Raw genomic sequence first — 25081 nt, forward strand, 5'->3', positions numbered from 1 at the left:
TTCCCTCTTCTCACCTTCATTGTTTCTTTCCTTCTGGTCCTTCCATATTCTTCTACAGTCTTTTTTTCATTTCTCAACATTTTATTTCTACAACCAGTGACTAGTGAATTATATGGTGATTTTTAATCCTAGAAAGTGAGTATTACATGAGTGGGAGAAGAAGACAGCCTTTATGGAATCATGTGCTGCAGAGTTTCTCTTGACTAAATAAGCAAAGTGCTGTTAGAGTAAGATGTGGACATAACTATGTTATCATCATGATGGCTTCCAGGAAGGTAGAGTCCAATATGATGCTCAATCACAGCAACTCTCTTAGTCCTTGAGATTGACATATTAGCTTTCTCTTTCTTTCCATGCATCTTGGCTTTCTATTTTAATTTCATCATCCTTATAATACCTTTATTCTTCTTCATGAACCACCTAAATTCCTTTTGAGACAGAAAAGGAGTATAAACAAGGGAAATAGAATTGTAATAAAAATGATGATGCTTATGGATAACAGGATTATTCCTACATATGTAAAAGACTATGGTGGTGTGTATTCTGCTGATACTTCTTTTCCCAAAACACAGAAGTAGGCAATTAGTATTTCCCAGGGCAGTGTGTAATGGTCTGAAATTACAGGGAAAAATTGAAATATGTTCTCATTTGTTCCTTACATACATAAAAAGCTAAACTTATTGCTGCGCATCTGAAAGCAGTCTCAGTTGAACCTCTAACTTGAGGAAATTTTCCACTTCTCCCCAGGAATAATAATGTCCTGCTGTGTGGGATGTATTCTGTTTGCCTCTCCAGATCCACCTTCCCTTCTCCTTTAGAGACTGCGTTATTGGTCATCTTTTCCTCTGGCTTCCATTTTGATTTGGCTAAAGAGAGGTACTAGTAGGGGAGTGGAAAGGGAATAAAGTTGGGTATCTATTCCTCCAGCTTTCTTTAAAGCAAGTGAAATTTTCTTTCAAAAGTCTCATGGGTGCCTCCCTCCCCACCTACAATTACAGCTACTGGTTCTAGATTCCACAGTGTACTTTCTTCCTGTCTCCTGCAGCCCTAGTAAACGAGCCAGAGAGGGCTTCACAGTCCCTTGGTGGTTTCTTCCAACCCTGCTATAATGGGTTGAATACTGGCCCCCAAAAAAGATATTAAGAGATGTCCACTTCTTAACCTCTTATTTGGAAAACTGATCTTTGCAGGTGTAATTAAGTTAAGGATCTCAAAATTCAGAGATCATCCTTGACTATTTGGGTGGGCCCAAAATCCAATGACTGTCCTTACGAAAGAAAGATAAAAAGAAATGAGACACAGACAGAAGGGAAGAAGGCAATATGAAGAGAAGAGGAGAAGGCAACGCAAAAATGGAGGCAGAGTAATATTCCATGGTGTATATGTACCACAGCTTCCTCATCCATTCGTCTGCTGATGGGCATCTGGGTTGCTTCCATGTCCTGGCTATTATAAACAGTGCTGCGATGAACATTGGGGTGCATGTGGCTCTTTCAGATCTGGTTTCCTTGGGGTGTATGCCCAGAAGTGGGATTGCTGGGTCATATGGCAGTTCTATTTCCAGCTTTTTAAGAAATCTCCACACTGTTTTCCATAGTGGCTGTACTAATTTGCATTCCCACCAACAGTGTAAGAGGGTTCCCTTTTCTCCACACCCTCTCCAGCATTTATTGCTTGTAGACTTTTGGATAGCAGCCATCCTGACTGGCGTGTAATGGTACCTCATTGTGGTTTTGATTTGCACTTCTCTGATAAGGAGTGATGTTGAGCATCTTTTCATGTGTTTGTTAGCCATCTGTATGTCTTCCTTGGAGAAATGTCTGTTGAGTTCTTTGGCCCATTTTTGGATTGGGTCATTTAGTTTTCTGGAGTTGAGCTGGAGGAGTTGCTTGTATATTTTTGAGATTAATCCTTTGTCTGTTGCTTCATTTGCTATTATTTTCTCCCAATCTGAGGGCTGTCTTTTCACCTTGCTTATAGTTTCCAGATTGGAGTGATGTGGCTGCAGGTGGAAAAGGTCCATTTAGTCAAAGCTATGATTTTTCCAGTAGTCATGTATGGATATGAGAGTTGGACCATAAAGAAAGCTGAGCACCAAAGAATTGATGTTTTTGAACTGTGGTGTTGGAGAAGACTCTTGAGAGTTCCTTAGACTGTAAGGAGATCAAACTAGTCCATCCTAAAGGAAATCAGTCCTGAATATTCTTTGGAAGGATTAATGCTGAAGCTGAAACTCCAATACTTTAGCCACCTGATACAAAGAACTGACTCATTGGAAAAGACCCTGATGTTGGGAAGGATTGAAGGAAGGAGGAGAAGGGGACACAGAGGATGAGATGGTTGGATGGCATCACAGATTTGATGGACATGAGTTTGAGCAATATTTGTAAGTTGGTGAATCCTGGCATGCTGCAGTCCATGGGGTCACAAAGAGTCAGATGTAACTGAGCAACTGAACTGAACTGAACTGGCTGCAGTCAAGGAAGCCAAGGAATGCCAGTCGCCAACAGAGACTGGAAGAGGCAAGGAACAGGTTCTCCTCTAGAACCTCTGGAAGTAGTGCAGTCCAGCCAATACCTTAACTGTGGATTTCTGACCTCCAGAATGATGAGAGAATAAACTTCTGTTGTTTCAAGCCACCAGGTTAGTGGTAATTTTTTATGGTAGATCTTGGAAACAAATACACCTGCCCATACCTTTGTAAAAAGACTCCCTGAAAACTCTTGCCAGTTACTAAGTTTGCATGTCTCACCTATCTCCTGACAAGCTGCTGGATATAACTGGCAATGAATGAGTGTCTCATTGTTTTATCTCTGAACTATACGAGTGCTCTGGTGACATAAAAGCAAAATTGTTATTTACATTACTTATTTCTTTTGATTGTATTTAACCTTATACACACTGGTAACTTTCTATACAGCATGAGGTAGACCTCGATGCAAAAGGTACATTACAAAGTCCCCAAGTGAACTTATTGTGGGGTTTCTCCTCTAAGAAAGTTTCATGGTAAGGATGATAGTTTTCAAAATGTTCTATGGAATGTCCCATGCTGTGGGAGTTGATATCTGGAATAAAAGACTGTAACTTGGTTTTATGACTATGACTTTTCATATCTAATTTCCAAAACCATGATCAAGAATAGAGTCACAAGGTAACTTACTAAAACAACCCCTGTGGGAGAGATTAGACCAAAAGTTAGTTACATGAATGCTGTTTATAGAGAGGTAAGGCCATGACACAGGCCAGGAAAAATTAATCAGAGAAGAACCCTGAGGACAGCTCTTTGGGGAGTATCTATATTTAATGTGCAAAAGGTTGAAGAAGAGGCAGAAGGGTAGTTAGAAACATAGGAGGAAAACTTGGAGAGTGAGGAGTTTCAAGGTACTTGAAATCATGGAGTGTTTCTAAATCTCAGTCTCAGGGATTCCGAGGAACAAACACCAATAAAAGCCCATTAATTTGTGGACTTTCAGGAGAGTCCCTGGGACAAAAGCCAGATTGCAAGAGAAGGCTCTGCTGACTGCTGACTACTGGGCTGGATCAACTTTCACACACACAAACAGCAACTATCTCAGAGCGATGGCTCTCAACACTGGCTGTACATTCTCATCCATGGGGTGTTTTTAACTAACACCAACATGGAAGGCCCCACCCAGACCAATCAAATCAGAATTGGGGGGAGGGGAGTCCAGGTAATACCTGGGTTCTTCTAATGAGCATCCGAGATTGAGAATTACTGTTATGGAGGAGTCCACAAACGATAGCCCAGGCCAACATCCAGCAGGCTGACTGCTTTTGTAAATAAAGGTTATTGTGAAACAGATGCACCCATTGTCAGCTGGTATATTGTCAGTAGCTGCTTTCATGCTACACAGGCAAAGTCAAGTAGTTGTAATGGAGACCACGTGGCTCACAAAGAGAAAGATATTAACTATCCAGTCCTTACAGAGAAAGTTTGAAGACTCAGTATAAGGCACGGTTTCTCAACTTTAGCACTGACATTTTTGACCTGATAATTCTTTGTTGTAGGGAACTGTCCTGTGTATGATAGGAAGTATAACAGCATCCTTGTTCTTTAACCAAGGCTAGTAGTCTTGGGGGTATATGTCATATAACCCCCCTCACAGCCCACTCTTCACCAAATTCAAGACCATCAAAACAGCTCCACACAATCCCAAATGTCCCAGAATGGCTCAGGTTCCTATGAGCAAACAAAATCAATTCATATTCTTGTTTTATGTGTGTTTCTGTTTAAAGACAACATTATGTATATATGCATAATAATATATTATTACATAATATAATTTATATATACATGTGTATATATATCTTGTAAATAATTATTGACATATTTCTTTATAATAAAACACTAGCCAGGATGGGTTTAACAGTTAAAATGTCTGTAAGTTTCTTTGGTTTTCAGCCTTACAACAATTCAATTGTGGTGGTCACAACAGAACTTGAAGATGCACCATGGAGCAAGTGGAGAAGGAAATGGCATCCCACTCCAGTATTCTTGCCTGGAGAATCCCAGGGACAGAGGAGCCTGGTGGGCTGCCGTCCGTGGTGTCGCACAGAATCGGACACGAATGAAGCAACTTAGCAGCAGCAGCAACAGCATGGAGCAAGAAGAGAAGATGATAAGTGTGATTTTTAAGGCAATTTTCAGGTCCCCTTAAATTAAAGTGAGTTTGGAATACGAATCCCCATCCATCCTGACTTCTGCTGATTGGTGAGGTCACGCCAACTCTGGACATCTCAAAAAAGTCAGAGCTTGTTCTGTGACTCTTCATGAGAGTTAAGTTAAGATTCATTTGACTACAAAATAGTGGTAACTGTGCCCAGGAAAGGATAAATTATTTTCTTTGTATTTGCACATCTTCCAGAGTTTCTGTGCTGTTTGGAATTTCTCTGAAGAACTCCTATTCTCTGGGCAATCACTTCCAAACACTGTAATTTTTGTCTATGTCCAAGATCAGTATAATAATTGCAGCAATGAAATATCACATTTTAAAATTAGTAATAATAGCTAACATATATATTATTTACCAGGTAAATAATACTCAATGATACAGACTTACGAAATAAGTGATATTACAATGTTCATATGATATGAATGAAATATATATTTATTTAAATTCATTAATATCACAACTTTTAAGTAGGAAGGTATTAGCCTCATTTTTCTAGTTTTATTGAGATATAATTGACACATACCACTGTGTAAGTTTAAGGTGTACAGCATGATTTTATCTTCCCTCATTTTGTATTGAGGAAACTGAGGCACACAGAGGTTAAGTATTTTGCCAAGGGTCACGTAGCAAATAAATAAAAGAACAAGGGTCCAAATCTATTTCCTAACTCCCACCCACCAAGCCATCTGCATGTACAATGTAAAGAGACTGCACTGTAGTTTGAAATGATCCGCAAAAATATTTTGGGTAAATTTTCTGAGTCGGTAGACATATTAACCATTCAGTAATATTTATTGGTCATAGACCTGACTGCTGATAAAATACAAAATTTCATAGCAGCACCTGATAAGAAAGATATCTTATTTTCCACTTTTAAAAAAATGCTATCTGATTCAGACTATTTCCTTCTTTTTCTCATTAATGCAATTTGGACCAAAATTGCTATAACATGAAAAATAAAATTGTGCCTCTGTCATGAGGGTTTTATTGATATTATTCATGGGAAAAGACAGTCTGCCAAAGTGATATTAACCATTTTTCATAAATATGAAGTGTATGTGTGCTAAATCACTTCAGTTGTTTCCAATTCTTTGTGACACTATGGATGGTAGCTCTCCAGGCTCCTCTGTCCATGGGATTCTCCAGGCAAGAATACTGGAATGGATAGCCATGCCCTCCTCCAGGAGATCTTCCTGACCCAGGGATCAAACCCATGGCTCCTGTGACTCCTGAATTGCAGGCAGGTTCTTGACCGCTGAGCCACCGGAGGAGCCCAAATATGAAGATACAACCCTAAAAAGACAGGAAACGCTGTAGCATGAATGGTTTAAAAAACAAAAACAATAATTTCAACCAAGACATACTCCACTTTGCCATACACAAATTAAGATTATTTAAGGGCAGGAGAAGCTTTAGACTGCGACTGCCAGAGGAACTTAGAAATCACATTCTGTTTTACCCATAGCAAAATTAATCAAGTGAGGAATGGCTGAATCTGATAAAGAATTCTTATCTAGCACATGTGGCCACATATTAGCCCCAGTCCAAAGGAAAAAAGAATACAGACAAAAGCAGACAGGACTGAGGAAAAGTATTTGGTCTTGTTTACATTCTTCAAAATAGAAATTATCTAAGAAAAATAAAATGAGGAAACCAGGCCTGTCAGAATGTTGATATCAAAGGAAGACAACAGATCAACTTTGACAGAATAAATTTATAAAATAACTTAGCTGAAACTACAGCAATAATGCAGGAAGCCTTAAGAAAGTATGTCCTCCCCTATAAAGAAAGATTCCCCTGCAATATCAAAAAAGCATTTGATTTTGGGAGGATGCTGGATGGAAAACATTTCAAAAAATGGATGTTGATCAGGTTTGAGTTAAAGTGGTCACTTCTATCCTTGACTAATCTTTGTCCTTTTACATCTCCTCAAAATTTTCAGCTTCCTAATATGTGTAAGAATTAAATAAAATCCGATGGGAGACAATTAACAAAACACCAGCAGAGTGGTTAATAGTGATTATTCCCCCAAAGCGATCTGACCTCATTGAACAAAGATAGTTTGCATGTGAAGGAGGGTAGAGTGGTTTTCACTACTATGTATATTAAATATAACATTTTTCAAATAAATCTTACTTAAATATAATTGAATCTCACTAAGCAAAAAATGAAATCTTTGGTGGGGGTGGGGAAGGTTTTAGGCGAAAGGTATAGCATCTTCTCTCATAGATATAGATATATATTCCCAGTCAAATGTCTTAAGATTTTTAAGATACGTATTTACACCTACAGAAGTCGGGATTTCAGGAAAACATACCTGCTATTGCATATGCTAATCAGGTGGCACAGTGGTAAAGAATCTGTCTGACAATGCAGGAGGCAGAGGAGATGTGGGCTCAATCCCTAGGTTGGGAAGATGCCTGGACAAGGAAACGGCAACCCATTCCAGTATTCTTGCTTGGAAAATTCCATGGACAGAGGAGCCTGGTAGGCTACAGTCCACGGGGTTGCAAAGACTCAGACACCACTGAGCACACATGCACACACACACACACACACACACACACACACATCCCAATCCTACAACATAATATGACATTATACTAGTATATTTAAAGTCACAGACAATCTAAAATACACCTTGTTTTCTACTTGATCCGTATTTATTATTTCCTTAATTTTAAATTTTTGGAAAATATCTCTTGTATTAGATGGAAATGTGTAAGAAGGGTATGGAGGCCCTCTGTTAATTGCTAAAAGTACACTGGAAATGTGGACTGGATTTGAAATGGGGTTACTGAGGAAGAAGAAATGCTCTCAGTGTCTGGGTCTTGTTAAAAATAGGGCAGACTCTTCTCTGTCAGGGCGGGTTTGGGTGTGGTCTGACTAGAGGCAGGAGAATGGACAAGAATAGATGACCGCACACCGTTCCTGACATACTGCGGACACTAGGAGCCTAAAAGCCCTTGGATTCGGCACTGTGGGAGTAAATGAGAGAAAAACCCTTCCGAGTTTTTATTGACCCACCAGAGCCTGAGAAGTAAACACATCCTTCATTCCTGTAGCTTTCTGCAACTGAAAAACCCTAGAATAAATGGGTGGCCTCGTTTTACCCAATCAATGCATTAGTCATCATGTGCTAGAAACGATCTCAGAAATTATCCAGTCTTAGGTAGTCCTTCACAAAAGTGTGTAACTCTTAATTTTAGGAAACCAAATCTCCTGGGGATCCAGGGAAGAGTTACTATTTAAAGGAATTCTATATTGAGTCCTTTCCTTACGAAAATACTCACCCTCTGTTTTGCCTTTTTTGTTTGTCCAGAATTCTGGTTTTCCCAAAAGGAGGTGTATGAGTGAATGTCAGTCACTCAGTCGTGTCCAACTCTTTACGACCCCATGGACTGTAGCCCACCAGGCTCCTCTGTCCATGGATTCTCCAGGCAAGAATACTGGGAGTGGGTAGCCATTCCCTTCTCCAGGAGAATCTTCCCGACCCAGGGATCAAACCCAGGTCTCCTGCATTGCAGGCGGATTCCTCACCATCTGAGACACCAGAGAAGCCCAAAATGAGGTGTATTTGTGTGATATTGTCTTAATTTTCACTACTACATTAAGAATTTTTTTAAAAATTCTTTAGTATTTATTAACTGTATCATTGTGTAGCTACTAAAATTATAACTGTAAAAACTATACAACTTGAGGAAATGTAAATGAAAAGTTATATGAGAAAAGTAGAACTAGAAATTGTGCATTTGCCAAACATTCTATACTATATAAAAAGTATAAGTATATCTGAATTAAGACCAGAATATGCTTTTATAAGTTAAGGCTTGAGGAAATTTCCTGTGATCTGGTGGTTAAGACTTCATGCTCCCAATACAGGAGGCATTGGGTTTGATCACTAGTCAGGGAACCAAGAACCTACACATGCCCCATGGCTTGGGCAAAAAAAATTTTAAACTTTTAAAAAATATAATAGCTGATAACACAATGTTACAGAAAACTTACATAAACATGCTCATTAATTTCAAGATTAATTATAAAATTAACTGAACCATTTATATGTCCCACTGGCTGTTTGCTTAAAGTGAAATATTGACACAATGCATTGAGTAGAAACTCAGTTCAAATCCTGATTCCTCCATTTTGAAGCCTTGGGCAAGAGGCAACCTCACACAGTCTTTGTCTTCGCATCTAAAATGCAAAGATAGTAACCTACAAAACAGGTGATTGAGCGAGGATTAGGTCAGGAAACATTTAGTAAGTGGTTGAGAGTGTACAAGAGCTATGAAGTGTGAAAGACCCATGGAAGCTAAATGCAAGCTGGACCTTCAGGAAGTCAGAAAATTTTTCAGGCTGGATCCTGTTAAGTTGGGGTGCCCTGATCAAACTACACTTTGCCCATTCCCCATTCATGCCAATAACCCACCAAGTAATCTTGACTCTGGGCTTCCCTGGTGGCGCAGTGGCAAAGAATTTGGCTGCCAATTCAGGAGACACAACAGACTCAGGTCTGATCCCTGGGTCAGGAAGATGCCTGGAGTAGGAAATGGCAACCCACTCCAGTATTATCATCTGGAAAATTCCTTAGCAGAGGAGCCTGACTGGCTACAGTTCATGGGGTCACAGAGTCGGACACGACTGAGCGACTGAACACACATATAATCTTGACTCCTTGCATGACATTCATTAAAGAGTGTTAACTACCCTTCAAGTACATAAGAGACATACCTTTCAAAGAGTTGGAATATTCTAATGATTCCACAGCAGTAAACACTACTCCCATGTAATTGCATTACCCAGAAGTCTAACCTACTTCCTTCTAGACATGAGTGCAGGTATAGTCCTTCTGAATGCTAGATTAGATTTCCTCCTTTCACTAGGCCAGACATCTCCCAAATACAGGGAAATCCATCTAAAGTATCTTGACAGCACAGGATTACTCGCATTTCATTATTGTTGCTGTGTCAATCACAATATATACCAAACACACAAAGGTTTGACAAAGCCTGGATGGCTTACAATCACGGCATTCTGCAGTGTACCTGCAGGAAATGCAAATCACTAAGGTTTCCCTGAACTGGGATTTAGTCTACCAGACAAGTCTTGCCTTTGCTCTACTATCCATTAAAGTGGGAAAGTTGCAAACATAAAAAGGTTCAAGACATCCTAGAAATGTAATTTGATAGGGAGTAATGCCCCCCATTTTTAGGGGCTCCAAAATCACTGCAGATGGTGACTGCAGCCATGAAATTAAAAGACACTTACTCCTTGGAAGGAAAGTTATGACCAACCTAGATAGCATATTAAAAAGCAGAGACATTACTTTATCAACAAAGGTCTGTCTAGTCAAGGCTTTGGTTTTTCCAGTGGTCACGTATGGATGTGAGAGTTGGACTGTGAAGAAAGCTGAGCACCAAAAAATTGATGCTTTTGAACTATGGTGTTGGAGAAGACTCTTGAGAGTCCCTTGGACTGCAAAGAGATCCAACCAGTCCATCCTAAAGGAGATCAGTCCTGGGTGTTCATTGGAAGGACTGATGCTGAAGCTGAAACTCCAATACTTTGGCCACCTCATGCGAAGAGTTGACTTATTGGAAAAGACCGTGATGCTGGGAGGGATTGGGGGCAGGAGGAGAAGGGGACGACAGAGGATGAGATGGCTGGATGGCATTACCGACTCGATGGACGTGAGTTTGAGTAAACTCTGGGAGTTGGTGATGGACAGGGAGCCCTGGCGTGCTGCGATTCACGGGGTCACAAAGAGTCGGACACGACTGAGTGACTGAACTGAACTGAACTGAACTGAATGCCCCCCCACCCTCAACCCCAACCCACCAAAGTGCAGGGGATCAACTTAGTGTCAGTCTAATAGAAAACTACCACACTGGGGTGAATTTTAGGTTCCCAATGTTGTCAACATTCCTTATCAGTAACAAAATGGAACTGAGAAAATTCTCAGTTCTGGTGTGGTTACGAATATGACAAGATTAACACACACACACACAAATACAGGAAGAAAACTGAAAGTGTTCTTTGAAAATTAGAGATATGCATAAACAAAAAATTCTGAGAATAGTACAAAGTAAGATTAATTAACACGTGCCCTGAAACTGAAATACTCTGCTGATGTAACAGGAGAAATAATCTAGACAAACCATTAATAAAAGGGTTTGAGATTACAGTGGAGCACAAGTTCAATGATACTGATAGAAAGAAAGAAAGTGAAGTCACTCAGTCGTGTCTGACTCTTTGTGACCCCATGGACTGTAGCCCACCAGGTTCCTTCATCCATGGAATTTCCCAGGCAAGAGTACTGGAGTGGGTTGCCATTTCCTTCTCCAGGGGATCTTCCCGACCCAGCGAATGAACCCAAGTCTCCCACATTGCAGGCAGATGCTTTACTGTCTGAGCCTCTAGGAAGTGGGAAGATACTGATAAGCCCCTCCCAAATTCTTGATCATCAGAAACCATGTGAAATAATGACTGTATGTTGTTTAAACTGCTCAAGTTGAGGTACTTTGTTAAGCAGCAATATATAACACATACAATGATTAAAACTCAGCAAAGTCCGATGCTGTAAAGAGCAATATTGCATAGGAACGTGGAATGTTAGCTCCATAAATCAAAGCAAATTGGAAGTGGTCAAACAGGAGATGGCAAGAGTGAACATCAGCATTTTAGGAATCAGCAAGCTAAAATGGACTGGAATAGGTGAATTTAACTCAGAATACCATTATATCTACTACTGTGGGCAAGAATCTCTTAGAAGAAATGGAGTAGCCATCACAGTCAACAAAAGAGTCTGAAATGCAGTACTTGGATGCAATCTCAAAAACGACAGAATGATCTCTGCTTGTTTCCAAGGCAAACCATTCAATACCATGTTAATCCAAGTCTATGCCCCAACCAGCAATGCTGAAGAAGCTGAAGTTGAATGGTTCTGTGAAGACCTACAAGACCTTTCAGAACTAACACCCCAAAAAGATGTCCTTTTCATTATAGGGGACTGGAATGCAAAAGTAGAAAGTCAAAAAACACCTGGAGTAACAAATTTGACCTTGGAGTACAGAATGAAGCAAGGCAAAGGCTAATAGAGTTTTGCCAAGAGAACACACTTATTATAGCAAACACCCTTTTCCAACAACACAAGAGAAGACTACACATGGACATCACCAGATGGTCAACACCAAAATCAGATTGATTATATCCTTTGCAGCCAAAGGTGGAGAAGCTCTATACAGTCAGCAAAAACAAGACCAGGAGCTGACTGTGGTTCAGGTCATGAATTATTTATTGCCAAATTCAGATGTAAATTGAAGAAAGTAGGGAAAACCACTAGACCATTTAGGTATGACCTAAATCAAGTCCCTTATGATTATACAGGGGAAGTGACAAATAGTTTCAAGGGATTAGATCTAATAGACAGAGTGCCTGATGAACTATGGATGGAGGTTTGTGACATTGTACAGGATATAGGGATCAAGACCATCCCCATGGCAAAGAAATGCAAAAAATCAAAATGGTTTTCTGAGGAGGTCTTACAAACAGCTGTGAAAAGAAGAGAAGCGAAAAGAAAAGGAAAAAAGGAAAAATATTCCCATTTGAATGCAGAGTTCCAAAGAACAGCAAGGAGAGATAAGAAAGCCTTCCTCAGTGATCAGTGCAAAGAAATAGAGTATTTTTGCCATACATTGACATGAATCAGCCATGGATTTACATGTATTCCCCATCCCAATCCCGTCCCCCCATGTATGGCAAAAACCACTACAATATTGTAATTAGCCTCCAACTAATAAAAATAAATGGGGGAAAAAAAGAAATAGAGGAAAACAACAGAATGGGAAAGACTAGAGATCTCTTTAAGAAAACCTGCATTTCATGCAAAGATGGGCACAATAAAGGACAGAAATGGTATGGACCTAAAAGAAGCAGAAGATGTTAAGAAGAGGTGGCAAGAATACACAGAAGAACTGTACAAAAAAGATCTTCATGACCCAGATAATCACGATGGTGTGATCACTCATCTAGAGCCAGACATCCTGGAATGTGAAGTCAAGTGGGCCTTAGAAAGCATCACTACAAACAAAGCTAGTGGAGGTAGTGGAATTCCAGTTGAGCTATTTCAAATCCTGATACGTGATGCTGTGAAAGAGCTGCACTCAATATGCCACCAAATTTGGAAAACTCAACAGTGGCCACAGGATGGGAGGAGGTCAGTTTTCATTCCAATCCCAAAGAAAGGCAATGCCAAAGAATGCTCAAACTTCTGCACAATTGCACTCATCTCACATGCTAGCAAAGTAATGCTCAAAATTCTCCAAGCCAGGCTTCAACAGTATGTGAATCATGCACTTCCAGATGTTCAAGCTGGATTTAGAAAAGGCAGAGGAACCAGAGATTAAATTGCCAACATCTGCTGGATCATCAAAAAAGCAAGAGAGTTCCAAAAAAAAAAAAAATCTATTTCTGTTTTATTGACTATGCCAAAGCTTTGGGCTATGTGGATCATGACAAACTGTGGAAAATTCTGAAAGAGATGGGTATACCAGACTACCTGATCTGCCTCTTGAGAAATCTGTATGCAGGTCAGGAAGCAACAGTTAGGACTGGACATGAAACAACAGACTGGTTCCAAATCGGGAAGGAAGTACATCAAGGCTGTATACTATCACCCTGCTTATTTAACTTACATGCAGAGTACATCATGAGAAACGCTGGGCTGCATGAAGCACAAGCTGGAATCAAGATTGGCAGGTGAAATATTGATAAGCTCACATACTCTAATGACAACACCCTTATGGCAGAAAGCAAAGAGCTAAAGAGCCTCTTGGTGAAAGTGAAACAGGAGAGTGAAAAAGTTGGCTTAAAGCTCAGCATTCAAAAAACTAAAGTCATAGCACCTGGTCCCATCACTTCATGGAAAATAGACGGGGAAACAATGGAAACAGTGAGAGACTTTATTTTGGGGGGCTCAAAAATCACTGCAGATGGTGACTGCAGCCATGAAATTAAAAGACGCTTACTCCTTGGAAGAAAAGTTATGACCAACCTAGACAGCATATTAAAAAGCAGAGACGTTACTTTGCCAACAAAGGTCCATCTAGTCAAGGCTATGGTTTTTCCAGAAGGCGTGTATGGATGTGAGAGTTGGACTATAAAGAAAGCTGAACACCAAAGAATTGATGATTTTGAACTGTGGTGTTGGGGAGGACTTGTGAGAGTCCCTTGGACTGCAAGGAGATCAAACCAGTCAATCCTAAAGGAAATCAGTCTGGAATATTCATTGGAAGCACTGATATTGAAGCTGAAACTCCAAAACTTTGGCCACCTCCTGCAAAGAGTTGACTCATTTGAAAAGACCCTCATGCTGGGAAAGATTGAGGGAAGGAGGAGAAGGGGACGCAGAGGATGAGATGGTTGGATGGCATCACCAACTCATTGGACATGAGTTTGAGTAAACTCCGGGAGTTGGTGATGAACAGGGAGGTCTGGCATTCTGCAGTCCATGGGTTCGCAAAGAGTCAGATACAACTGAGCAACTGAACTGAACTGAACTGAAAAGTCAGCAATAACCATGGCAATTATTTAGAACTTAGACCAACGAAAGATTTTTTTCAGGGAGGAGTGTTTCATCATTATCATCACACTCTCTTACTACCTACACCCAGAATGGACAGCTCCCATTGCTTATATATATCCTTACTCTAGATTAAGCCAGTGTCATCTCTTCCCTGAAATAACTGAAGTTTCTGATTCTAATCTCCCCATTGCCATTGAATCTATCTACCATATTGATGACAGTGTAATCTTTCTAATCTTAAATCTGACCTTGTAACTCAGACTGCAACACAGACTGTATAAAACCCCTAATAACTCCCTTATACCTACAGAATAAAGCCCAAGTGATTTACAAATTCATGTTGTCTATGCAGGAAATATTGGAAATTTCCACTCATTGCACAGTAGTATTCTAATAAGATTGTCATGATTTAGCCCCTACTTAGCCTTTTCAGCTTCAAATCTCTACTCACCTCTGCATGCACTTAGAACTTAAGTCATAATGAAAGATTTGTAGTTCTCCAACACTTTTGCATAAACTTATCTTTTGTGTAGAATTTTCCAATTCTCCTTTAACTCTACTCCTACTCCATTCCAGTTGTATCCTTACTTACTTAGCGAATTCCTTCTCCCCCCTCCTCCATAAACTATAGCTAAAAATGTCTCTTTTTAAAGAAGCTTCATTGGACATCCTCAGTCCAAATAAAGTGCTTCTTCCTTAACCAGCTCACCACACTTGATAGCAATTATGCTTACATGTCTGTTTTTACTACTAGACTGAGAATCTCTCAAGGACAGGAACTATATTTTAATTTTCCTTTAGTTCCCTGGTGATAAACACAGTGTCAGGCCACCCTATAGGCATGTGATAAATAATGGAATGAATAAACACTGAAAATTAAAGAAACAGCAGCAGCAAAACTACCCACTATTGCAATGCCCTAACTCACATACTTGTATAATTTTTACACAAGCATTTCCATATTTTTCTAGATAATAATTTTATATAAATTATCCATTTACATTCTTAGCATTAGCACAGTTTAGTGTTCTGCATTTATTAACATTTTTCATCTTGGATAACTTCTATTATTAATGGTTCAAGTTCACTAATCTTTTTTTCTTCAGTGTCTAAACTGCTGTTAATCTTTTCAAGAATGTTTTTCACCTCAGACATTGTTTTTCATAAATAAGTTAGAGACCATAACTACAAGTTAAATATATAGCATAGTATGATTATCAACTAAAATGACATTTTTCTTCCTTCTTTTCTTCCCTCTTTCCTACTTTCGTTCTCCATCAGCCCATTAAAAAGAAATTTATCAGCATGAGTTCCTTTCAAATTCATTGTCAGTCTAGTTCATCACGCTAGTGTTTCTGGTGATAACGTTGGTGGCACCAGGGGTGGAAGAGGTGATTAGGTTAATGGTAGGACTAGGAGAAGGATGAGAAAACAGAGAGAAAGGAGAAGATGAAGGGGAAGAAAAAGATGAGAGAAAGAATGGGATGAAAAAGAGAAAGAGGAGAAGGAGGAAAGAAATCTTAAAGGAAAAGTAATCTAAGTAACAAGCTAGAACTGAACAATACTTAGAAGCAGTGCTTTTAACAATACTTAAAAAATCTGGGATTTTGCCCTAGATTTTTAACTTACCATAAATAACTACCTTAGGACAATTATTTAATATCTCTGAGATTTTTTTTAATATATAAAAGAACTAATAGTAATGAATACTTTAATAGTGCTTACTTTTTACCAGGCACTAGTCTAAATGCTTTATATTAACTCACTTAATCCTCTCAACAATCTCCTTTCACACATTTCACGCCAGGGAGGGGAACAGTCAGCTTTAAACCTGGGCAGTCTGACTCTTTAATAACATTGTCTGCCTGGAAGGATTTCAGTGAGGATCAAATGAGGTAACTAATGTGTGGGGGGTTTGTAAATTAAAAAGTAATTATGGGGAAGTCCATGCCGGTCCAGTGGTTAGGACTCTGCACTTTTACTGCCAAGGGCCCAAGTTCAATCTCTGGTTGGGGAACTAAGATCTCACAAGCCACATGGTGCAGCCAAAAGTAAATCTAAAAGTAAGTATAATGTTAAAATAATTCCAAAATAATTGTGACAGCAATGATGGTGATAAAATCGAGATAACACTACATGTCTTTAGAAAGAAAACACAGTATTGCTGAGAATTCAACTATAATTTAGATTTGGAAAATTTACAAGTGTCAAAGAAGTTAAGGGTTTCCTTAGTGGCTCAGATGGTGAAGAATCTGCCTGCAATGTGGGAGACCCAGGTTTGATCCCTGGCTGAGGGAGATCCCCTGGAGAAAGAAATGGTTACCCACTCCAGCATTTCTGCCTGGAGAATTCCATGGACAGAATTCCATGGCCAGCTACAGTCCATGGGGTCACAAAGAGTTGGACACGACTAAGCTACTAACACACACAGAAGCTAAAGATGATGCTTCCCCTATGTGTTCTTTCTTCCCCTATGTGTTCTTTCTTGCCCAGCTTTCTAATTCCACAGTGCCATCAGGTAAACAGAAGTAACAGAGCCTTCCACCTTGACTCACTGATCACCTATACTCAGACAGCCCATGCTCTGGTAGATAAATATTGATAGAATTTATAGTCTTAGGCTTCTATTTTTATCAAATACTTCCATGTAGTATTGAAACACATGCTATATAGTTTCAGAATTGCATTGAAAAATGTACATGTGTGTATACATATTTGCATATACATGTATAATGTATATATATATATACATACACTGGTTACATCTCAGCTTTTAGAACATCATACCATCTCATTTTAAAATGTTTTGAAAAAATCTCAAAGACAGAAGATTTGAAACTACTAAATAGTGGAGAAAGAAAAAGAGGAGGGAGGGATGGAGGGAAAAAGGAGGAAAGAATTAGGGAAAGGCAAAAATTCTCTTCTCACTCTTTTCTGATACCTCCTCAGAAGTTCTATTAAAACACTTGGAAATATCCTCTAGTTAACAGAGAGCCTTAAAATATTAGGAGCACAGCCACCCTTTCTTGACCTCTTCTGACGATGAAATCATGAAACCACAGCCTACCTCACACAGGCATCTAAACATATTGCTGCAAGGGTCAGGCTATTTTAAAAAATGAAATTACAGTTGAAAAAATAACTCTCAGTTGACACATGCTTAATAACATGATTTTGTTGGTCCTTGTAAAACAGTTTTTAAAAATCATGTCACTAAGTGACTTTTATCTAAAACTTTTTAAAAATCTGGAAAGCAAGGCATAAATATAAAAATCTATCTTTAGGAAATATTGGCCTCCACAAAAACCCACATTTCTAACCAATAGCAGCTTGAGGACTGCTAACTTATTCAGAAAGAAAACAGACCATAACGTGAATTTTAAAATTTCCCCTTCCCATTCAGCTGGCTTGCTCCCTGAACTTTTGAAAATGTCTACTTATTTGGGACTTTAATATCACCAAAGGTTATATTAATACTTATCAGCAGCCTGTTTACAAATACATTTATGGGATCAGCTAGAGAATGCAAATTATGAAATCTTGATCTTCGACGACAGGGTCTAAGTCTTGACTTGCTTCTAGAGGCCAACCATTGCATACTAACGGTGCTCACTAACTTAATGAATTAATTCACTATAAATTATTTCTTTCACCTTTTTGTGGAGATGATTATCTGGGTTATGGTAATAAAGAGGCGATCACTTATTTATAGACCACTCAGCAAGGGCTGATTGGGGGAATGTATGTCCCTGATGATCCACTAAGTCCTTAGTTCTACCACATTCTTGGATAGCAGCATCCAACTCCATGTATTATTGCTAAATTTAAAATTAGTAGTTTGCCATCATTGATATTATTCAATATTTACTATAACTGAGTCCCACAGTTGTGCCCAATTGTAGCCCTTAATAAATTTATCAAATATGATTTTTAATTCATGTATACTTTTTGTCTCTTTCACTTCTTGAAGGAAGGTCTTTCTGAAGTTTTGCTCCTGCTGTTGGAAATATTTGTGTTCCTTTTATTGGTCTAAAATACACTGGGGCAAGGAAGGGATGTGTGGGTTGTAACACATCAGGAAGGGACTATGTGTACACAGCCACTCTTGCAAATCACAAAAATCACTGAATTTCTAAATTGGAAGGGATCTTTGAGTATTTAAAGAACATTTCTTTTTTTTTTTTTTTTTTTAAAGAACATTTCTTATCACAAGTTCTGGAGATTGCCTCCAATGAATGTGCATGTTAATTGGATAATTGCTGTTCAGAGAGAGGTTCAGACTGGGTACCATGGGAGAGGCATTCAGCCCAACCTGGTGGTTGAAGGGAGTCATGATGGGCTGTCTTAAACAAAGGGTAAGAGTAGACCACAGGAAGAAAGGTAAAAGACCCTCCAGGCAGGTGCATAAGCCAAAGTTGGTTGGATATGTCCAACAATTCGGTGAGTTTAGAAGGCGCAGGCACGGAGGTGAGGAAAGAACTGCAAGTCACAAGGCAATGTAGTAGAGGGAAACGAATCTGGGAAAATGGGAAGGTCTAGTCAGGGAGGGGATTTTGAGCTGTGATTAAAAAAAAAAACAACTGTGAATTAAGCAATGCTTCTCAAACTCCAATGGAGTATAAGGGATACATTCTATGAATTTTTAAATTTGTGTTTCACTTTGATGGAAGAAATGTTAAAGTATATTCCCACTTTAAAAAGTAGCAAAACTTCAGTTTCTTAAGACAGGACTCCACAAAATAAGGTCTTTGAATAAATATCTGAGAAACATCAGGCTAGACAATGATTTATACATACCTTCCCTGAAGACTGTAAAACAATTCCCTATTCAAGACAAAACTCCATTGTACATTATGACCACTGGTTCCCTTTTATCTACTCTCCCGTTTGTTTAACCCTCTAAGGACTCTAACATGCATGTCAGTTCCACTTTCACCTTGCAAAAGCTACATGACCTTTCTGTCTTAAGTGTTCAGTAAATGTGTTACAGACACCACCTAGTCACCTAGTGTGGAAGCAAATTCTCCAAGTTCTACATGAAGTCCTTCTAATGAACCTAAAACCCATCTCCAATTTACTGATGCTGTAGCACAGGGACTTTTTGTAACAAAATTTCCAATTTTATCCAACAATTATTTCAGTACTCTCTGACATTAGAACAAAGGCATTCATCAGTGCTCATTTGGTTCACTTCTGACTCACTGCAATTAAAAAAGAAAAAGTTTACCTTTGGTTATAAGTGAAACCAGATTGGAGAGCTTGGATGGGACAATGCATGCCTCAAAATCTTTAACTTGGGGTTGTTTCTACAAGGACATCACCCCCACCTTTCACCTTGTACAAGTTTCTTATGGCTGACCCACTCTCATTCATCATGTCTCCTCTAAGTGGTTCTCCCTGACTACTTAAAATTCCTAACCCAACTCCCACAAAGTTACTCTGCTCCCATTAGCTTGCTGGTTTCTTCAAAGAGTTTATCACAATTTATTATTGTTTTATCTCTTGTCTGTCTCACTGGGCTGTATACTCCATGCAGGTGAACAACATACCCCGTGTCCTGCTCAACGAGGATGCTTCTTAAATGTTGGTGAAGGTATAAATATATAACTTCTCTTGAAGAAACTCATTCAATAGCTCATGCTCTCCTAAGGATCATCTTGGCACAAATTTCATAAAGAATAGCTCATGAGCTCCTGCCCCCAAATGTAATAAAGATAAGACACATTCAAAAAATTTTTCATATTAAATTATTAAGAGCAAGCTGATGTGGGCTCTTTTTTTTTTTTTTTAAGAGAAATAGCTGATTCAGGTTGAGGCATGAGATGTACAAGAACCTAGGACAATCTTATGCTGGAAAGCAAAAAAATCTATCAAAGACTATTTGTTGTTGTTCACTCATTCAGTTGTGTCTGATTCTTTGTGACTCCAAGGACTGTAGCATGCCCAGCTTTCCTATGGTTCACTGTCTCCCAGAGTTTTCTCAAACTCATGTGCACTGAGTCGATGATGCCATGCAACCATCTCCCATCTCATTCTCTGAACCCATGTCAAAGACTATTGAGATCTGATTTAAAAAAAAAAAAAAGCCAGGGTTCCCCATTGGCTGAAAAATGGGACAGCTTGAGCATAACAAGAATGATTGTGGTGGATTGAAACAAATCAAACATATAAAAATCCGTAAGTTCAGAATGTTGTTACTTAAAACTGATAAGCTTTGGAGTTTCTTACAGCATCCACTTATTATTCTGAAACTTGGTGAATAAGGGGAAATTTATCCTGCTCTGCCTGTGCTAACTGTATTCCAGTTAACCAAGAATTGAAGAGAGAAAAATTCTTCTCCATAGACAATTTCCAACTAATAAGTACAGAAGGAATGGAAAAACTATAAAACCCACAGTTCTATAACTCCTACTGAAATAACGGATTGAGGTAACACTCATGAATGACTACTAAAACCAGGAACTTTTTAATGGAAAAATAAAACTGATACTACCTGAACTTCTGATTGATCTTAATATCACTAAAAGTGAGACAGCCAGACATCACGTGTCTCTGTGGATGTGACAGACATCACACCACTATGTGTGTTTAACACCACCTATGAATTGCTCTTTGCCCCCCAAAAAAGTGAACCTGCATGTAATTAAACCTCTGTAACTAACTTTCAACCTTATATGACACCATGAGGTTGCAATAAGCCATGGAGGGAATTCTATAGGACAAATGACTCGATTTCTTTAACAAATAAACATCAATTTAGAAAGTGAGTAGGGGTGAACTTTTATATAGTAAAAGAAGCTTAAGAGACACATCAACCAAATGTAATGTACAGGCATTGTTTCATTCAGATTTAAGCCAATGAACTTTTTAAAACTGTTCTTGGGGTTCCCAAGGACACAACTTAGAGACTGAACAACAACAAGCAAATGAACTACAAAAAGCGATTTTTAGAAACTGGAGAAAAATGAGCAGGAACTGAGTAGAAGGTGATCTCAACAAAGTGTCTGTCATCAACTTTGTTAGAGGGGGTCATGATATTTTGTTTCTAAAAGTTCTTACTTGTTAGAGGTAGATACCAAAAGTGTTGCAGGTGAAATGATACAATGTTTGAGATTTGCTGTAAAACACTGCAGAAAAATTAAAATGGCTGTGTGTATGTGAGAGAGAGAGAGTTGGAGGGAGGGAGAGAGAGAGAAACAAGAATGACAAAATATTGATAAATGTTGGAGCTGGGTGTTAGGAACAAAGGGATCATTGGTCTCGTCTTTCTGTATGTTTGAACAAGATCATAAACAAAATTAAATGTTGAATTTTGTTTTCAAAATGTTTTAGTATGAAATACAGTAAATATACAGAAGTGTCTAGGAACCACTTAAAGAAAAGTATTGAAATATATTTATATGTCCATAACACAGTGCAAAACATGAACGACTGCCATCTCTGCAAGTCCCCTTCTGTCCCTCCCTGAACAGCACACTCTTCTCCCTCAGAGAAAACCATTGTTATGAATTTTATGTTATAATCCCCTTGTCTTTCTTATAGTTTTAAAAACACTACTCATGTACTTATTCTTATACAACATACTATTCAGTTATTTTTTCTGTTTTTCAACTTCACACAAATGGAAACATGCTTTATATTGACTTACTTCCTGCAACATCAATTGAATGATGATCTGTGTTGCTGTTTTTAACTGTAGCTTATTCATTTTCAGTGCTGCAAAGTGTTCCGTTGTAGGTATGTACCACAGCCTTTTTTATCCATTCTACAGGTGGTAGACATTGGAGTTATTTTCAGTATATGATGAACATTCCTGTACATTTCTCTTGCTACACAGATAGAAAAAATTCTTTGAAATGGACATTCACAAGTCAAATTACTGTTTCATCAGATACATGCAAATACATTGGGAAATGTCAAAATGTTTTCTAAAGCAGCAGATGTACCAGTTTACATTTCTTTCAGTAAGCAGTGTTCTTGAGATATTCCCCTTTTATACATCTTCACCTACTCTTAATATTTTCAAAGTTCTTAATTTTTGCCAATCTGGTGATTGTGAAATGGTGTCTTACTATTTAAATTTGCACTTCCTTTATTACTTGGCTTACCCAGTGGCTCAGGGGTAAAGAATCCATTTACAATGCAGGAGCTGCAGGAGACATGGTTTTTATCCCTGCGTTGGGATGATACCCTGGAGGAGGACGTAAGCAACTCATTCCACTATTCTTGCCTGCAGAATCCCATAGACAGAGAAGCCTGGTGGGCTACAGTCCATAGGGTCTTAAAGAGTCAGACATGGTTGAAGTGACTTAGCATGCATACACGCATGACTATCTCTTCAAGTGTTGTAGGGACATTTGTGTTTCCTCCTCTATGAAATAGACACATTCATTTTTTTGCTCACATTTTAACGTTCCTCTTTTTTAAACTGATTTTAAACTGATTTCAGAAAGTTATTTACATATCCTATTAGCCTTTTATAGTTCATATGGATTGCAAATAATTATTTTGTGGCTTGCATTTTCACTTTCTTTATAGAATTCTTTGATGAATCAAATTTAATCAATTTTTGAATTTTAATCAATATAGTCAAACTGATCAATTTTGCACTCTTGGTTACCTTATTAAAGAAATATTCCCTACTTCAAGGTGATAAAAATATTTTCTATATTTCTTCTAACAGCTTTACAGTTTTGTTTTTTTACATCCAGGTCTTTAATTAACTTACACTTCTTTCTTCTCCTTTTGTGAAACAGGATTCCAATTTCATTTTTCCATATGGACAGCCAGTTGACCCAAAACCATTTATTGAAAAGCTCATTCTTTCTCCACTGCTCTGCAATACTAACACAGCCATAAATCAAGTGTCTACATAATTGTGGGTGTACTGCTGGGCTCTGTAAAACAGACTGAATTTTCATCATCCAGAAAAAAGTAGAACAGTCTAAGTTTGGTCATTTCTTTTATCAATTGATGCCCAGAACCCCTGAAATTGTTCTTAATCTGTTCTCTTCCTTCAGTCACTCCTCTAAACCATTCCTAGTCCTGCTAGGCTCTTAAAGCTGGTTAGTCCATTCTCTTATCAAATACATTAAGAGGGCCCACATTGAAACAGTATAAAGAACTATTTTTAACCCCTAGCTAGACAATGAACTACTCTACTCTTCAGACTTATTAAACTCAACAGGATCCACCATACAGCAGAAGCTCAGTAAATACTAGTTTCCCATTCACATGGGTTGACTGTTATTATTTTTTTTATGAGAGTGTGATTTGCCTCTTGGCATACCCAAAATATTCTCATATGAACTTATATTGTTTTTTTCAAAATGTTTAACCTAGAAATTTGTCTAAATCATATAAAGATTATAAAGGTTTCACTTCACTATTGCATTGTTTTAAGTATCTTACTAAACTTTTTGAAATGTAATCAGATAAAAATGTAACTGTTTGACAAAATCAGGCATTTCATTTCAGCTTGATTTACCTTTGGGCTATTATGAAAACAGACTCTTGGAAACTCGAAAATGACAAAACAGAGTAATCAAGGTCTATTTAATAAATTAATTTTTGATTACCCTTTATTAGATGTGCAACAACTTCAACTTGAAGGTGTGCTTTCTTACTTATCCTATTTGTACATTTTAGTATTATCTCTTGTTGAGCTAGAATGTAAAAGTCTTCTACAGGCAGCTTCAGGGACCAATTAACTCCATTAAATTATATCCAGTTACATAGTGAACTGAACCACGGCTGTCTGGGGCTGTCTGGAGCTGTGACAATCAGGAGATGGAGAGAGGCAGAAAAGGAGAGACTGATTTTAATATGTCACCGAAGCACACTGCAACAATATGCCAGCGTGACTTTCAAAATGGCCTTAAAATATTCCAAACTTAGGGAGTTTCCTTGCTCCTGAGTGGGAGTTGACAGACTGTCTGGCAGCATTAGAAACAGGCAGAGAAAAGCTGATGTCTATATTGTGTCCTCTAATGATAACATTCTGCCTCTTTGCGACATCTCCCCCTTAGAAGGATCTGTATATTTGGTGTGAGGGTGTGCGTGCGTGCGTGTGTGTGTGTGTGTGTGTGTGTGTGTGTGTACGCGCGCACGAACCCCCCGCCCCCCCCGCGCTTTTTGCCTCCTCCCGTGCGGAGGGCAGGGTTTCACCTCTCACATCTGGGAAAACCAAACCGAAGGACACTAACCCTCCCAAGGTCAACTAGAAAATTAGGCCTGGGGAGGGGGGATGGGGGGAACCGAACCCAGGTGTCCCCACTGCAGCTTTGGGGTTGGGCACTAAATCATTTTTCTTCTCTTGTGGGGGGAAAAAAAAAAATCACTGGGTGGGGGTAAGTGAGAGATGAATCAGATTTCTTCCTCTTTCTCCCCTTTCCTCCCCTCCTCCTAAAGGAGATAAAAACTCATGAAAGCAAGCAAGGTGTCCACTCCGCAGTTCTTAAGCTCGGTCCGTCCAGTCTACCCCCACACTCCACCCCCAACACAAAGCGATCCGGGCTCCCAAGCTTTCGGTCCGTCCTACGCGGAGCTCGGGAGGTGAGGAGTGGTTAAAACTCAGCCCTCACCTCCAGCGGGTCCCGGATCCGCGGCGCCCAAGCCCCGCCCCCGCCGCCCTTCCCCCACGGCCTCGGCACGCCAGCCCCTCTCCCCTCTCTCCATCGGGCGCACCCACCCCAGATGCCGCCTGGCACCGAGCGCTGCCGCCGCCGCCGCAGCACTTTCCACTTGTATTGATCACCTCTCGGCCCCGCTCAGCCAGCTCGCCGGAGCGGAGCGCGGCCAGCGC

At 39.1% G+C, this 25081-nt stretch overlaps 1 long non-coding RNA gene across 3 annotated transcripts; it reads right to left on the reverse strand.

The window, feature by feature from the left end:
• Window positions 1–5106: 5106 nt before the first annotated feature.
• Window positions 5107–25056, reverse strand: LOC139038054 (uncharacterized). Of its 3 annotated transcripts, none has more exons than XR_011490975.1 (4): window positions 24968–25049; window positions 23006–23121; window positions 21926–22106; window positions 5107–5987 (listed from the first exon to the last, which is right to left on the reverse strand). It is a non-coding gene; the product is annotated as an uncharacterized lncRNA (long non-coding RNA). The 3 variants fall into 3 exon arrangements; XR_011490976.1 differs by having other exon boundaries at window positions 23006–23113; window positions 24968–25020; XR_011490974.1 differs by lacking the exon at window positions 23006–23121 and having other exon boundaries at window positions 24968–25056.
• Window positions 25057–25081: the final 25 nt, after the last annotated feature.

This window comes from Odocoileus virginianus, chromosome 13, assembly GCF_023699985.2.
Source record: "Odocoileus virginianus isolate 20LAN1187 ecotype Illinois chromosome 13, Ovbor_1.2, whole genome shotgun sequence".
NCBI lineage: Eukaryota > Metazoa > Chordata > Mammalia > Artiodactyla > Cervidae > Odocoileus > Odocoileus virginianus.